Raw genomic sequence first — 18,229 nt, forward strand, 5'->3', positions numbered from 1 at the left:
ATTAAGATTCATTCTTTGTGTTATATATTCTATGGGTTTTGACAAATGTATAATGACATTTATCCACCATTACAGTATAATACAGAATAGTTTCACTGCCGTAAACATTTCCTGTGCTTCCTTCCCTTTTCCTTCCTCTCCTGAAAACCTGGCAACCACTGAGTTTTTACTGTCTTCAGAGTTTTGTCTTTCCCAAATGTCAGAGTTGGAATCATATAGTATGTAGCCTTTTCAGATTGCCTTCTTTCACTTAAAAAAAATATGCATTGAAATTTTCTCCATGTCTTTTTGTGGTTTGATAGCTCATTTCTTCCCACTGTCTGGATGTATCACAGTCTATTTGCTTATTCACCCACTGAAGGACATCTTGGTTGCTTCCAAGTTTTGGCAATTCTGAAGAAAGCTGCTATAAACATCCATGTGCAAGTTTCTGTATGGATGAAAGTTTTCAACTCCTTTGGACAAATACCAAGGAGCACAGTTGCTGGATTATATGGTAAGAATAGATTTAATTGTATAAGAAACTGCCAAACTGTCTTACGCAGTAACAGTGCCATTTTGCATTTCTACCAGCAGTGAATGAGAGTTCCTGTTGCTCTACACCCTTATCAACATTTGGTGGTGTCAGTGTTTTGGAGTTTAGCCATTCTAATAGGTAGGTAGTTGTATTTAACTGTCATTTTAAATTTGCAATTCTCTGATGACATATGATGTTGAGCATTTTTTCATATGCTTATTTGCCATCTATCTGTCTTCTTTGGTGAGATGTCTGTTCAGATCTCTTGCCCATTTTTAAATTGAGTTGCCTGTTTTCTTTTTGTTAAGTTTTGGGTTCTTTATATATTTTGGATGCCAGTCTTTCATCAGATATGTGTTTTGTAAATATTTTCTCCCAATATGTGGCTTATCTTTTCATTCTCATAATAGTTTCTTTCTTAGAGAAGAAGTTTTTAAGTTTAATGAAGTCCAACTTTTTCTTTCATGGATTGTACTGGTGTTGTACCTAAAAAGTCATCACAAAATGCAAGGACACCTAGATTTTTTTAGGAAATGTATCCTTTTTATTGTGGTAAAATATACATAACATAAAATTTACCATTTTAACTCTTTGTAAGTGTACAGTCCTATAGCATTAAGTACGTTCATATTATTGTGCATCTAATAAATGTATTTTAAATATATATATAATTTTTAATTTCAATAGTAAAATACATCATTTTTGAAACAAAAAATACAGAGAAACAGACAGTATAAAGTAAAAATTACCCACAATCCCCCTTCCCAAAGATATAGCTATTGATATTTTGGTGTACAGCCTTTCAAACACACACACTCCCATTATTTTTATATACATATATTATATAGTATATATATATTATATTGAAGTCAATATGGGATGGCTGTATCATCATTTTCAACCCCTGCACAAGTCTTCTTAAATGAGAAGAGGGGTTATTTTTCTAATATGAATAACATTTGTCCCATGAAAATTGGATATATCACCAAAGTAAATTATAAGACTTCCTACTTTTGGTCAGAGTAATTGAATTGACCACCAACAGGTAGAAGACTGCCTCTGGGGGCACTTTTTTTTTTCTATTTCAAAGACTTCCAAAGATTTGCAAGAAATTAATCACAAAAGTTTTCCTGGGAATATATTTTTTAATGCTTTAAATTTTCTATAAATGTCAACTATTTTATTCATAATATATACATTCTCTTTTGAAAGGAGAGAATTTATAATGGTTCTTGTAGTCGAACATTTTTTGTTTTTGTAAAGGGAATAAAACATTGTAAGGGATCTAAGTTCTAGGGATCTTCATGATCACACACTGTTAAAATGTGCAAGTACTTATTACTTGGTGTCCAGCTATTTAAATGAACCCATGCAGACAGAAATTGAACCACACGTTTATTCAGGTCGTGTGCTTCACCAGAATCCATACAAGAATTAAGCATGGTTTTGACCATGGAAGCCGGTTTTGATAACCCCAACCTTTTGCAAATCAATTAGGAAGCTTGACTTGTAGACTGCTTACTGTTAATTAGCAAAAAATGTATCCCGTGTTGGAGAATGTTTATAACTCACACTTTCTGTTTGCCATGACATGACATTTGCATGGGGTTATTGTAAAATAAATAATTTCCAACAGAATTTACTCAATAATTTCTCTCCCCCTACCTTAGATTGGATGAACTACATCTAAGTTAAAAATCTCTTCCTTTAGAAAAGCTTATTATGAAGAGAAAAACCACAAGCTTCTTTCTTGTTAATTTGAATGTGAAATTAGCATTTTTCTGAAGCTTCAGAAGATCCTCCAAAATTTGAACTATGTTTGAAATGAATACCAAGCAAGTGCTTACTTTCTCCTGTCATCTTGCTGCTATGATTGCTGAAGGTCAGGAGCCGCACCCTGCACAGTCCCAAGGGCACAGCAGGTGTTCTAGAAATACTTAGGGGTTGTAAAGAGCCTAGGGAGCCCCTCCGAAAACTACGATTCCATCATTTTGTCATCATCACCAACATAAGAGGCCTGGGTGGCATTTAACTTACCTTAAACAAATGTCCCCAAATGTATCTGAGATAAATATGTCTCATGATGCCATTCAGCTGATGACATTTGCTACTGCATATCTAGATGCACACAAATGCTTCCCCCCCCCCCCAGGGAGCTATATCATGACAACTCTGCTTGGGGGGGGTTATCAATAATAGACCAGCAATTACGGGTATCCCCAACTTTTCAGAAGTTCAGTTTAAGCCACCTCCCTTTCATGAAAGACCTATATTACTACTGAAAGGAATCAGAAGATTTTTGGCACAAAAGGTGAAAAATGACAATAGCATCCAGCATTTGTTTTACAGTGAGTTGTTACAGAGGCGGCATGCAGCCAGAGCAGCGAGAGTGGTACCGCCAAGCTCCTTCCCGGGGAACTACACTCAGCTTCTCAGCATCAAGCCACGATAGCTTTGAACTGTGTCTGTGAGCATCTGTGCTTCATCTCAATTCATTTTGTGCATCTGTTAGCAAGATGGGTCCCGAGGTAATTGCTTCTTTGTTCACACCTTTTCGGCTTACGGAAGTTTTACAGGAACGCTCTACTTTCAGATAGTGGGGGAAAACTGTACCTAAAGGTACAAATTTGAGGAACAGGTAAGGTGGCGACCCAGATAGCCTGGACAGACTAGAATTCATCCTATTGGGTCATGAGCTCAAGAAGCAACTGCTGTGGAGTTTCTCTAACTACACATTTCCCCCCAAATCGGTGCCCACCGTGTATCTGCTGCTCCTTCTCTAGACCAGCTGGAACAGCACCCCCAGTCTGCTGAAACCTAAGTCCCACCACAGGTTCCAGATAAAGAGGCATTAGGACTCCAAGTAAGTTGTAGTTTAACGTCTTGAATCTTCCCTCCCTTCACAGTGTCTCTTCTTTAGGACCTAGCTTTGCTCATTATCTGGCAGCCACTGCCAGTGCTCACCAAGATTTGCAGTGCACCCCTCCTTCCAGGCTCATGGTCCCTGGAAGTTAGCCGTGGCCATGTGACATGCTCTGACTTGCTCTGGCCAAGGAAATGTGAATGGAACCATTTAATTACTGGAGTTGAACTTCCAGTCCTCTCACCCCACTGCCACAACTGTAGATAATACAGATCATTAACCTGGGATTCCAGACAGAGGACAATGTAGACTGGAGTCCTCCTGCTGACGTGCAATGGACATGTAGCATGAGGAAGAAATAATATGTTGGATTTTTTTTAATCGATCTTTCTTGGAGTATAATTGCTTCACAATACTGTGTTAGTTTCTGTTGTACAACAAGGTGAATCATTCATATGCATACATATATGCCCATATCCCCTCCCTCTTGAGCCTCCCTCCCACCCTCCCTATCCCACCCGTCTAGGTCATCACAAAGCACCAAGCCGATCTCCCCGTGCAATGCTGCTGCTTCCCACCAGCCAACTATATACTGTTTAGATGCAGGGGTTAGTTGTTACTGCAGCATAATTTTGCCTAATTTAACTGACACACCTTCCCCTTAATGGGATTTGTGCTCCAGATGATTTCTTCATTTATTTGATCCCCAAGTCAGAACTTTTTCTCATTCCACAGGTATAATCCCAGGTTTGGACCTGCTTCCTTGTCTAACCCTTGTCACTTCCTGATCTTGCAGACGCATCCCTGCCTCTGAACGTTAGCCCTTATGGACAGATCTTATATGTAATGACTGCCTACGTAATCCTTCAATAGCACTCATTCTAGATTCCACACAGCTGGCTCATTCCATTTGCTGGAGCTTCCTTCTGTAGCCCTGAGTGGCCACAGATCCTGCTGGGCCCCGTGGATGCTGTATCTGACCCGCAGCTATGACTTCTCTGCCAGTCCAAAGCTGGAACAGCTCCTGCACTGCACACCCAGTGTCCTCTGGTGGTCCCAGGCCTGGGTCTTAGCTCCCTCTGCTCTGTTTACCCTGCACTACCAAGTAGCATTCCTTCCAGAGTAAACACCATGTCTCAGGAGTGGCCAGGTGAGAGGAATGTGACATGAAGACTAACAGAGCAGGCCTCCTAGATGGCAGGAATTAGGGAGTTTGAAGATGAAGAAACAGGCCTCTCTCTATGTTTTGCTAATCTTCGAGTTTTGAACTCTCTCCATAAAAATAATCTATCGTATGATTTGAATCCTCTGTCCCAGTCATTAAATTTCTGAATGGGATGGCAATTCAGGAATGCTCAAAGATTTCGACAAGGATGTTTGTAACAGTGCTATTTACATTAACGAGGAGAAAAAGGCAAGACTCAAATGTGCAACAGTGAGAGAAAGTTGAATATAAATTATTAAATGCCCAATGATGAAATAATATGTTATAAAATATGTATGGATAAGAAAAAAAACATAAGAGATTACTAAGTGAAAAGAGCAGAAATTCAAAATGGGATGTGCTGCCTAATCCTACCTTTGCTCAAAAACTCATACTTACATTTGTATAGAAAACAGGGTGTTCCCTGGTGGCCTAGTGCTTGGGATTCCAGGCTTTTCACCATCGTGGCCGGGTTCAATCCCTGGTCGGGGAAGTTCCTGCAAGCTGCATGGTGCGGTCAAAAAAAAGAAAAAGAAAATAGATGAATGATATATAGCAAAATATTTGCCATGCTGGGTTTCAGAGTAATTTTAGTATGCTCCTTTATACTTTTTGTATTTCTCAAATTTTCTATAATAAGCATATGTTATTTTCTAATCGGAAAATAATGTTATAAAATACGATAAGAAGTATGGTTTCTACTTCAGACATGGTCTAAACTATTACACTGACAGCCTAAGATGATATTCCCTGTCCTTTCTTTGCAATCAAGTATCCTCAGGTTTCATAATGGCTTTCTTTCTTTTTTTCTTTCTTTCCTTCTTTCTTTCTTTTCTTCTTTCTGTGTCTTGCTCTCTTTATCACAAAACAACTTAACAAAATTACTAAGTACTAACAATTACCATGCAGAACAAAATATGGAGGGTTCCAGAAATGCATATCTGAGGATGTGTATTATATAATTCTGGAAGCAATATAAATAATTTTGAAGTTTCATGTTATTTTCTAAAAAAACTACTCACCTGTGAGTAAAGCTTTGGAATAATATATCCATTTGGATTATTATTTTCTTAAGTATTTGAGGAATAGACAAAAAATTATGAATGATTAATTTTGAAGAAATTTAAGTTGCTGGAAACTGGTTTTAACTAAACCTAGAAATGGAAATCGTTAAGCAGATCCTGCTTGGAGAGGGAAGGAAAGAATTGTCAAGTGTCTGCTTCCTCCAAACAGCAGTGGGTGCCCAGCACAGCAATGGCCCATCTCCAATTCCCAGCACCAATACAGGACTTCAGGTTGAGCCTGACTTTCTGGGGATCAGCATCGACCCTACTTTCTGGACATGAGCAATAGGTCACACGTTGATGAATCTCCCTTTAAGGCAGTGCACCAGGTTTGGTCGCTGCCCCTAAATTCTGTTCGGCTAACCGCCCATGAACATAATTCCCTAGGGGACTTGGCCTGTCCCAGGAACTAGAGTCAGGTTCCAAACTTCCTGCCTTGTGGAAAACTTTCCCAATCCTGATTCCAGTCCTTCCAATCACAGACTCCTACCTCTTTCTGTATCCTGACTTGCTGCAAAATGGGAATTGGTTAAATATATGAGTGAATGAATAAAAATGATGAAAGGAATGAATGGGGTTATTTGAACTGTGAGCTCATGTAGCTCTAATCCTTGGACCCTGTGTAATACTAAACTGCCTCAGACAGAACCTAGAGCAGGATCTATCTTGTCAGGCTTCAGTGGGCAAAAATGTATGACCCTCCCCTCATCCTGCCCACCCCTCCCCCTATTACCCTAATACAATGCCTGCCAACTCCAGTCCTAAGACATGCCATGAGTGGTCCCCACGGTTAAGTCACAGAGTTTGAGGTTGTTATTCAGTGACCTAACAGCAGCCTTTGCAAGACATGTCTGTTTTACTAAGTTGACAAATGTGCACTGAGAATAAGTAAAATTAAAATCATTTGAATATGGTGCATCGAGGAGACACAAATTATTTTCCCACCATTTTATCAATATTTTGCCTTCCATATAGTAACCAAGCCCCTGTGGATCAACTAAGAGAAGAGGATGATTCTGGAATCCACAGATAACCTTTCTTTTTCTATTCCTGCCTTGAAGAAGTTTAGACTCTGTAGTCCTAGAAATGCAGTTAGTGGAACTGGCAGCCTTGCACCCACCCCTATGGAAAGATATACACTGAAGTAAATACCTTTGGCACAATGGCATGGTTTAGGTGGTATTTCAGAGGCAACAACAGGCATCTGAGCAATCTGCCATCTCATTGACATTCTACCACATGCCTCAAAATTCTCCAGGCAGGCTCACCTAAAAAATCTTGCAAGGCATGTACTTCAGGTAAATTCTAACTATAATTTAGGTGCATTTGAGTGATTCCAGACCTTCAGATGTTAATCACTTGGCAGGACATAGAGTCCAAGAGAAGTGATGTGTGATGACTTGAAAAAGATTTAAGCACTGAATGGTTGAAAGGGTTCCTGTGAAATTGCTTTACCCTCACTTAATCTGGCTCTTAGCTTTTAAAATCAATTAAAATGTACTTTATTTGGAGATTTTCCCTACAAATACAGTAGCACATGTGTAGCATGTAGCCTATTAAATAGGTAGCCTAGGTAGATATTAAATAGGACTTCCTATCTTTCTGGGGAGCATTTTTTTCCTGACTATTTGGTAACATCCTTTCCTTGATCCCTGCAAAATGTCACCGTTGAGGTCTAATCCTCATGAAGTTAAACACACTGATCCTTCCCTTGGACTCCTTGTGAATGAAAGGGAAGGCTTAGCCCGTAGAAGTTTTATTTGCTTTGGGTAAGCTATACCCCTAGATGCAAAGAGTTAAAAGGGTGTTTTGCATCTTCAGAATGAAGTTTTGGAAATACATAAAGAACAAGCTCAACATGTATCCAAACTAGGGATCTGGTGGATTTGGGATAAAACCTGGACTATTTTGGATGTACTACCAAGTAGACTTTTCTCTGAATGATGGGTTTTATTTGAACTCCCTAAAATAAAATGCCTTTTAACTTTTTAAGACTTAGTATCTACATGGCTTATTATTCAGTTGAAATAGTGTTTGTCGTGATTAGATAGACGCATATGTCTATACAAATCTCTGAAATTATTAAAGCCTCAGAGTAGTCCAAAATGATGAAGAAAGATCACATTTAGACAAAAAATTTTTGACCCCAAATCAATCCCATAGTTTTATTTTCCATTCTAAAACTTTTTTTATTATTAAAGTATAGTTGTTTCATAAAGTATAGTTGATTTACAATATTGTATTAGTTTCAGGTATACGTCAAGGTGATTCAGTTATATATATATTTTTTTTCAGATCATTTTTCCATTATAGGTTATTACAAGCTATATTGAATATAGCTCCCTGTGCTATATAGTAAATCCTTGTTGCTTATCTATTTTATGTACAGTAGTTCGTATCTGTTAATTCCATACTCCTAATTTGTCTCTTCCCTGCTTCCTTTCCCCTTTGCTAACCATAAGTTTGTTTTCTATGTCTGTGAGTCTATTTCTGTTTTATATACAGATTCATTTGTATTATGTTTTAGATTTTACATATAAGTGATATCATATAATATTTGTCTTTGTCTGTCTGACTTATTTCACTTAGTATGATATTCTCTAGGTTTATCCATGTTGCTGCAAATGGTATTATTTCATTCTTTTTTATGGCTGAGTAATGTTCCATTACACACACACACACCACCGCCGCCGCCACCACCGCCGCCGCCGCCACCACATCTTCTTAAACCAATTGTCTGTTGATGGCACTTGGGTTGTTTCTGTGTCTTGGCTATTGTAAATAGTGCTGCTATGAGCATTAGGGTGCATGTATCTTTTCAAATTAAGAGTTTTTGTCTTTTCTGGTATATGCCCAGGAATGAGCCAATTGCATAATTTTACAATCAGTACTTGTGGTTTAAAAAAGGTGGGGAAATGGTACTTTTTATATATTACTGGTAGAAGTTGCTATGAACTTTCTGGAGAACAACTTGTCACTATACATCAAAAGCCTTAAGGAGAGTGTGTCCTTTGGACCAATAATTATACTCTGTTTCATTTACTCTAGGGACATGGAGATACAAAGATTTATATACAAGGATTGTTCATTGCATCATCATTCATAATGATAAAGAATGGGAGACAGCATAGATGTCTAACAGTTCAGTGTTATTTGAAAGGATTATTATAAATTCACACAACGGAATACCCAGTAGCCATTAGCATAATTTTTGAAGCACATTTAATAAATGAAAAAAATTCAGGGGAAGAGCAAATAACTAAATACATAAATATTTATTAGAAAAATAGCACAACACTGGAAACAAATACTCACCAGTAATGTACTGGTTAAGAAATTGTGGGGAATCTGCACTGGAAAACTATGCCGTGTCAAAAAGAAAAGTGCAGGCCATGGACCTGTCTCTGAGAGGTATTGTAGGAAAAGCAAATTACAGAAGAGGTTGTACAGTATGCAAGCATTTTTGTAACTAGAAGATATAGCTATAGATATTTCTGGAAGTCTGCCACAGAACTAGTAACACTGGCTGCCTCTGAGGAGGTGAGAGGTGGGTTGGCAGTAGGAGGGGAGATTCACTTCTTGTGTAAAATTTTGTTCTATTTGAGCACTTTTCCATATGACTATACAAATTAAAAAATAAATACATGGTATGTCCACTATGATTTTAACTTGCAAATAATTTCATGTCTATCCACCTGAATAGAAAAGACTCAAAACCAAACAAAAAAAATGTAGACAAGGGTTATCTTTGGGTGGTAGGATTATAGATAATATTAATTTTCTTCTATGTGTTTTTCTGTATTTTCTGAGCCTCCCTCACCGCATCCCCCAGGACAATCAACATTGATAAAGATTTTAAGAATATAATTGAGGGGGAAAAGGAAATTTTAAACTTTCTAAAGGGAATTCCCTGGTGCTCCAATGGTTAGAACTCTGCACTTCCACTGCAGGGGCATGGGTTCGATCACTGGTGGGGGAACTAAGATCCCGCAAGCCACGCAGTGCGGCCTAAATAAATAAATTTTTTAAAAAAGGTCTAAAGGTCTAACGAGACGGTGGACGAGGGGCTTGCTTGGATCTGGTGATGTGAGCGCTGAGCCTAGTACTGCTTCTGTGTTAGGCAGGACTGGCCTTACTTCCCATCTCCACTAGGTAATTATGGCTGCATTATCCACCTACTGGCTGAGGCCTGCACATATGTAATTAGTTTTGTTACTATAACTCAGTTGTTCTCAATCTTGCCTGCACAACGGAATACCTGGGGGCATTAAAAAATACTAAAAATATACCAAGCCCCACCCCAGACCAATTAAATCCAAATATTTGGGGTGAGAATCCAGCATCCAGTATTATTTAAAGTCTCCCCAGGTGATTCTAATGTGTAGCCAAGGGTCAGAACCACACTTAAAACTGGAGCTTTGATCTCGCTGAAAATGCAAATACTCCTGGAAGGGAGCTGTGATTTATTATCAGTAGGTTATAGGCTTCCTGAGAATAGGTAAAAGACTAAATGACCATAGATTCTTCCCAAAAGGATGACAAATTCTGAGACCAGGAAAGCTGGAGGCCAAATACAACTTCCTCCAAGACTCCTTCAGTCTTAAGAAAGGGGGCATAGGGAATAGAAAACTGAGAGTGAGAAAACCCAAGTACTACTTCTGCTTTGCCACTTCCTGGCTGGAGAACCTGGATCCATTTATAGACCCTCTAGGTATGACCCTGTTGTAAAATGTGCCAGTTGGATTAGCTCAGAGGTTTTGAAAATGGCCTGAGGGAAGAGGAAAGAGGAAGAAGTGTGGGCGTTCCATGTCACACGCCCCCCACCCCCCATCAGTGGATTGGCTTATTTATAGATTTATAGATTGGCTCTCCAGTATGCTTTATTTTTAAGACATGATTCCTGGATTTAAAAGAAACTCCCTAGATCACATGGCTTCTTAGCTCTCATTCTACAATCTTCACTTTTTAATGTAAGCCAAATAGTGAACCTAAAATATATGATATTTTCTGCATTTTCTCATCATTTTGGGGTATTTGATTTTCCTGATACCATGTGTTTTAGTGGAGGCTGTGGAAGCTTCTACTTCTTCCATTTGGACAATCAGTGGCTTTTCAACCCAGTTTTTTTGTTCCAATTCCACAGGCAGAAATCATGGATATTTTTAAGTTGTAAAGAATAGATAATCTTCCACAGCTCACGCCTTCCCTGGAGTGACAAATTCTCCACTTGTATGCCAATTCATGTATAACTTCCATACCAGGGCCAGGATAGGGTAAGGCAAGTGAGGCATTTGTCTTGGGTGCAAAATTTAAGACAGCACCAAATACCTCAGCAATCAAGATACATAATACTTAAGTCAATATTTAAAAAAATTAATACAAAAATCCATGAAGAACAAATTATAAAAATTTAAAATAAACATATTAATAAGTACTTTAAATTAAAAAAAAAGATTCTACATTAAAAAAAAATTTTTTTTAATAAAGGGAGGATCACCAGTAGTTCTCTGCCAAGCCATATTGGAGCCTCCAGCGAACAAAATCTCCTCACTTCACTCTATCCTAGGTCCCATTCCATACAGTTGAAAGTACTTAACCCAAATCAGCTCTTAAGAATTTGTATAAGGCCAGTGGGGCCTAATCAAACTTATAAGCTTTTGCACAGCAAAGGAAACCATAAACAAAACAAAAAGACATCCTATGGACTGGGAGAAAATGTTTGCAAATGATGAGACCAACAGGAGATTAATTTCCAAAATATACAGACAGCTCCTACAATTCAATAACAACAAAAAAAACCACAACCCAGTGGAAAAATGGGCAGAAGACCTAAATAGACATTTCTCCAAAGAAAACATACAGATGGCCAACAGGCACATGAAAAGATGCTCAACATCACTAATTATTAGAGAAATGCAAATCAGAACTACAGTGAGGTATCACCTCACACCAGTCAGAATGGCCATCATTTAAAAAGTCTACAAATACCAAATGCTGGAGAGGGTGCAGAGAGAAGGGAACCCTCCTACACTTTTGGTGGGAATGTAAATTTGTGCAGCCACTATGGAAAACAGTATGGATGTTCCTGCAATCCCACTTCTGGGCATATATCCAGAGAAAACTTTAATTCAAAAAGACACATGCACCCCAAACTTCATAGCATATATATATATATATATAAACACACACACAATGGCATATTAGCCATAAAAAAGAATGCCATTTGCAGCAACATGGATGGACCTAGGGATTACTTAGTAAGTGAAGTGAGTCAGATAGAGAAAGACAAATAACATATGATATCACTTATATGTGGAATCTAAAAAAAATGATACAAATGAACTTATTTACAAAACAGAAATAGACTCACAGACATAGAAGACAAACTTATGGTTACCAAAGGGGAAAGGGTGGGGAGGGATAAATTAGGAGTCTGAGATTAACAGATACACAGTACTATATATGAAATAGATACACAAGGACCTACTGTATAGCACAGGGAACTATATTTAATATCTTGTAATATTAATAACCTATAATGGAAAATCTATAATCTGAAAAACAATATATATATATCTGAATCACTTTGCTGTATACCTAAAACTAAGACGACATTGTAAATCAACTATAATTTTAAAAAATTTGACCACCCAGACCCACAAAAAGGGAATTTGTATAAGGATGGAAAGATGGAAGTACACTGACAAATTTGGAAGAGGCCTTTGGAAATTTTTGTGGCTCAAATAGATTCTGGTAGGCTTAAGAGATAGAAAAAGAAAGGAAAAATGAACAAGAGAGATACCTTTATATCTAATTTTGTGGTCTGGAAGAGATATTTTATATTCCTATTTAAGACTGAAAAGCCATTAGCTTCCCAACATCTTGGTAAAATTCAGAATGGCAGGTTTACAAGGATAGTAACTAATTGAAAGGTTATGATTAAGACCATTTCAATTACTGAGAAGGCAGCACAACAGATACTTTAATTATGTATTTTTCATCAACGTGTACTGTTTCATTAATTTATCACACATTGCGTAATTAACAACTTTGACTATATATTGTGTCATGATCTCCAATATATAACATGCTCATGACTGGAAATGAATTTGTGATAGGAATATCAACTTTCCTATAAAATTGATTTACATGGAATTAATACATGTTTCCATCTGGGTTTTGAACAACAGTGTTTCATCTTCAGCTTTCTTGATACCCTAGTGTGGCTAATTTTCCTTGGCGAACCCATTTGAGGCAAGATTTTGAAGCACAGGGCCAAGGAATGTTTTACAGAGGGAGCCAAGCTTTGGTGGGCACCATCTGACTGAGGAAAAATCGGCAGACTGCCACGGGGCCAATATGTGGCCTCTTTGACTGGAGGGTCTCTTTTTCATTCATTCAACAAATGTTTATTAAGAATCTATTGATACTACATCCCAGGCTCTGTTCTAGGTGCTGGGTTCAGGAGTGAACAAAATAGACAAAGATCTGTGTCATTATTGAGGTTTGCATAAGAAATCATCAAAGGGAGATGAGTGTAATGGGATAGATGATTATTTGATTTAAAAACATGGTAACAAAGAATGGGAAGGAAATCAATTGCCTCCGTCAACTACCTGATTAATTCTAAAACCCAATCCTCACCCTGCTAACTGCCTTCCAGGGCCCTCCTGAGATACCCACAGGTACAGCATGTTCCTATAATGTGGCATTTAAACTGGTTTAGGTTTTACAGCAATGAGGAGTAAAGCAGGTGGTGGAAAACGTTGCCAGCTGGGAATATGGGCGTGGAATTGCCAGATCTTGACCAGGAACTAAAATCCAGATTTCTGTGTGAATCATTTGATGTTTAAGTTCTGACAGCTAATTCAGTTTTTGCATTAGCACCGTTGAGTCTAAAGCAACCCTTCTGCAGCTCAGAGACCACCGAGTTTGCAGCCTTGGTCTTAGGCAGGAGAGTCCAGCATAGCCAGGGAGTCTTGGGGAACAGATGGCTCCAACTTGTAGTAACTCTGGGGCAGGAAGGAAGCTCCTATACTAGCTAAGTCATTGTTGACCATTTGGGTGCAAAAAGGATTTTGATCATGATTTTCGGTGATCTGATACCTCACTATCTGATTTTAGTACACATTAATTCATTTGCTTATTCTTTTCTGGCTGAAACATGGTCTACTCAGCTTAAAAATGGCTCCCATATGGCCCGTCTTGTAGAGCCTTCCAGTGCAGTGGAACTTTGATGGTCTTCACATTGTGAGGTACAATGCCGCCTGTGATAATGCTAACCTTGGATAAGCACAAAATAGGTACATTTGATTGGAGGCAGAGGATTACTTGTATGCATTACTAAAGGTGGTAATGGAAAGATGTCACTGAGGTATTCTGCTTCATCTACAATATCTGTTTGGTGGCTTTGCAGTGTGGGTATCTTCTCTTTCAGAAGAAAGTATTCTTTTTTTCATGTTTTTCATCTTCAACATGATAAACCCTCTTTATTTCATCAAAAAATCATAATATTTCTGCTGATTTGAGAAATGTCCTCTAGGTGGCGCCATTTATAGCTCTCTGAGTCTCCCAGGGCCTGCTTGCCTGCCTTCCTCAAAAGCAAGGCCACTTTGTTCCTTGGCCAGCCTGCTGTGCCAGCAACCTCTGCCCAGAGCAGCTCTTTCCCAGCTCTTGTAGGATCTGCAATGTTTTAGGCTGACTTCTAATTGATCTTTCAGGTGACCATTGTGTGCCTACCCACACTCCTTCAGGTTGCTTTGCATGGTGGCTTGACTAACTGCTCCTTCTTCCAAACTCCTCTAGCAATTCATTCTCTATACTGTAGCTTAGCAGCCAGTGCTTTTCATTTCACATTGTTGTTTTATGCATGCAGACTGCCTGCCCAAATAGATTATTAAACCTTTAAGGGCTTTGTATGCCTCAGCCATCTGGCACAGTGCACTGCCTGGGACAGGCAGTCTGCGAGTGTGTTTGTGGTTGATGTAGGTTTTGTATTCTTGTGTTTATTCATCACTTACTATCCATTCTAGGCTAGGCACTCTTTTGGGTGCACTGAAAACAGTTATGAAAGACAAGGTCCCTGCTCTCAAGCAGCTCCTAATCTCAGGAAAGAGAGAGAGAGAGAGAGAGAGAGAGAGAGAGAAATAGACAATTACAGTGGTATTATAGTGGTGCAGTGCATGGTGTGAAGCAGCCATGCTAAGTGACTCTGGGAACAAGAGAAGTGGAGGCTTTTCCTTCCCCCCAAGCATCTTTTACAAGAGTGTGGCTGTGACCTTTACTCTCTTTGACCCTAGGATCACTCCTGGAGACTGAACTATGCCTTTGACTGTTTTTCTTTGCCAGTACCCAAAGGACAGGATGACATGACAGTGGAGGTAGGATGTCACAGAAGAGGTGATAGTCTTTCCATTTTCCTCTGGTGTTCACTGCTCCTAAGGTTTTGTGGTTTGCTTTTCAGTTATCTAGTAATTGCCCTTGAATTCTCGAAATGGTTTATCATCTCACTGTCTGTTTGGGGGTGATTTGAAATTGCTGATTTCCTCTTAAGTGGTGTAGATACATATTTATCGAAAACCTATTCATTCCAAATGTCCCCTTTCCTGTGAAGTCTTCAGTTCTCCTGAACAGAATGAATGATTCCTTCCTTTTTATACCTTTATATTTTACTTGTATCCCAACTTTAATACAAATTGATTTCATTTTCTTTTATTATAGCTGTTCAGAGCCCTAAGACGTTAAGCCTATTGAGGGCAAGGACTGACCATATTTTATTCATCTTAGTATCTCTCTTCTTGCATTTTCACCTTAGTTGTTTACATATGGTAGCAATGAATAAGTTTGTTGATTTAATGAACTGGGACTTTGTAACATGATCCATGTTTAGTTGAATATTTAGCATATTTGCTTCTAGAACATGGTCAACAACTTCAGTAGTTTCTACATGGATTTTGTTCGTTTGACTTAGGTTGTGTGAATGTTTTCTTGGCAAATGCTTTCCAGATACATATGCAAAGGTTTCTGAGTAGATCTGGGCTCAGACTTGAAAGTTTCCTGTTTCCGTATTGACACTCATATATGACTTTATCGCTGTAGAGTGTTGGTTTTCCTTACATCCTGATTTCTTCCCAATACTTGAAGGAACATCCTCCTACTGATTTGTCTAATCCATTCAAATATCTACCAAGTGCCAAGGAGTGTCCCTGATGCTAGGCATATAGGGGTGACAAAACAGACTTTTCTTGTTCTACAATATGTTGAAAGAATTTAATTCCTTTCGTCAAAAAGTAGGTCAGGGACTTCCCTGGTGGTCCAGTGGCTAAGACTCCACGCTCCTAATGCAGGGGGCCTGGTTTGATCCCTGGTCAGGGAACTAGATCCCACATGCCGCAACTAAGAGTTCACATGCTGCAACTAAAGATGCTGTGTGCCGCAACTAAGACCCGGTACAGCCAAATATATAAATAAAAATAAAAATAAAAATAAATAAATATATTAGGTCAATTCAGTCAAAATGGAGTACCTGATAGCTTAATAGCATAGTTTGGGAGACATTTTCAAAAATCTCAGAGGATCCTTGGCAAGGAAACCAGACACTTATTTGAAGCTTTCTGTTATTTTTCTGATGTTTTGTATCTCTCTGCAATTCATGTATAGACATATTTGAGAGGATGCAAACTTATAATTAAGTTTTTCCCTTGAAGCCATTTAAAATTTTGGCATATTGAATTTCAGTCTTTAACTTCATTAGTCACTTAATTTTAAATTTTGATTTCACAGCGTTCACATAAAGGGGGTGAAGTTTGTCCTTTCTGCTTTCCTGGCCAAGGTGAAATTTAATTACAGTCGGCCCTCGTTATCCACAGGTTCTGCATCCTTGGATTCAACTAAGGGATAACTGCATTTTCTAGGCCAAATATCCTTTTAAAAGGGGAGCCTAAAATATAGATCTTATGTCTGGATGACTTGTTTGATCTAAGTCGTGGTGTGTGTGTGTGTGTGTGTGTATGTGTGTGTGTCAAGGGGTGGAAGTAATGGCAAATGAAAGAGGGCAGTCGCACACCCATCATCCAGGAATCCTATGTGCACTCTTGACCTATAGCAATAGTAGAGTCATGCCCTCACTTTACATTCTGGATCAGGAGGTTGCACTAGAGACATCTCAGAGAAAACATAAAATGTGAAAAAGGGATTCCCTTCTTAAGATACAATTTACTCTGAAGACCTGAGCCTCCATTAAGGCAGAAAGCAGTATGAGTTTCACCTCTTGTAGCTATTAGATCAAATAAAACTTGAACGAGCAAGGAGTTTTTCTGGCCATTTATCAGACACATGTTACAACAAAATAAGCAAACAACATTTAAAGTAAACTGCCTCAATCGAAAGTGGAAAAACAAAATACTAGAATGGCATTTTGCTGGAGAGATCCTGGTTTTCCCATTTTCCTCTTTTATTCTTTCCATTTCTTTTATTTCACATTACTTTGCATTTTCCCAGAAGTCATAATTCCATCTCGGTCTAGAATGGTGAAGTCGATTACTTGTCTGTTAAACATCGTGTGCCTTTCTCAAAAACAAGAGGAGAGCTTGTACAAAAACAAAACAAAAACAACTTCAATGGCAAGAAAAGTTGGAAGCTATCAGGAGACTCTTGGAAACTGGGCCGCTTCATTTTTCTGCTCAGGATTTAGATTTCTATCTCCAGTTACTTTGTGGACAGTTTCTCCTGTTAAATCTCCCCCGTCCTCCCTCCGCGAGACAGTGACAGTTCCTTCTCTTCTCCAGTCACACTCCACGATTGAGTGGATCTTATTTGCTACGACAGAACTGGGGTCAGAGGTGACGCGAGATACTTTCTAACCAAATGGCGTTTTAGAAATAGGAACGGGAAAGAACACCGAACTGGGCAAGAGCCGCCCGGCGGAGTTGATCCGCGCTGCCCCGGAGCCGGGGGCGTGAGCGCCGAGGCCGTCTTCGGGGGAGCCGGACAGGGTGTTCACGGCGCCGGCCAGTGCTGGGGGCTTACTGGGCCGAAATCCCCGCCTTTTCGGAGGAGCCGCGGCCGCGTTCCGGGGCCAGTGGGCAGCTGGCGGGCGGAGGCCGCCATATTCCCGCTTTACCACGCCCGGGCGGCCAACCGGCAGCTGCAGGTTGGCGGCGGCCCCGGCTGCGCCTCAGCGACCCGGCCCCGCCCCCCGCCGGGGGTGGCCGTGACCGCTGAGCCGGTGGGCCAGACCTGGGGCGCGGGAGCGGGAGCTGCGCTAGCGAGGGGAGAGCCGCACTTGGAGGCGCGCGGCGGCGGCTGCGAGCCCAGGAAAACCTTTCAGGAGGGGCCGGCGGCTCCGCCTCCCGCTCCCCTCCTCCCACGCCCATCCCCTCCCTCCTCCTCCTCCTCCTTCTGCCGCCGCCGCCGCTGCCTCCCTCCCGGATCTGTGCTCCAGTTCAGAGAAAGAAGAAAATGTGTGTGTGTGGCGAGGGGGAGGGCGAGCACTGAGCAGCCGCTCCGCGGCAGGCAATCCGGGCCGGGGGTGGGCGTCTGGCGGAGGCGGAGGCGAAGGAGCGCGCGGCGGCCGGGCGGGC

General features: G+C 40.0%; 1 long non-coding RNA gene across 1 annotated transcript; it reads left to right on the plus strand.

Moving 5' to 3' along the window:
- The first annotated feature begins 603 nt into the window (after positions 1-603).
- LOC113620018 (uncharacterized) lies at positions 604-7,637 on the plus strand. The gene is made up of 3 exons (XR_003432624.1): positions 604-655; positions 2,867-3,380; positions 6,624-7,637. It is a non-coding gene; the product is annotated as an uncharacterized LOC113620018 (long non-coding RNA).
- The last annotated feature ends 10,592 nt before the right edge of the window (positions 7,638-18,229 follow it).

Source organism: Aethalodelphis obliquidens, unplaced genomic scaffold, assembly GCF_003676395.1.
Source record: "Aethalodelphis obliquidens isolate GAN/ISIS:26980383/991018 unplaced genomic scaffold, ASM367639v1 scaffold7, whole genome shotgun sequence".
Lineage (NCBI taxonomy): Eukaryota > Metazoa > Chordata > Mammalia > Artiodactyla > Delphinidae > Aethalodelphis > Aethalodelphis obliquidens.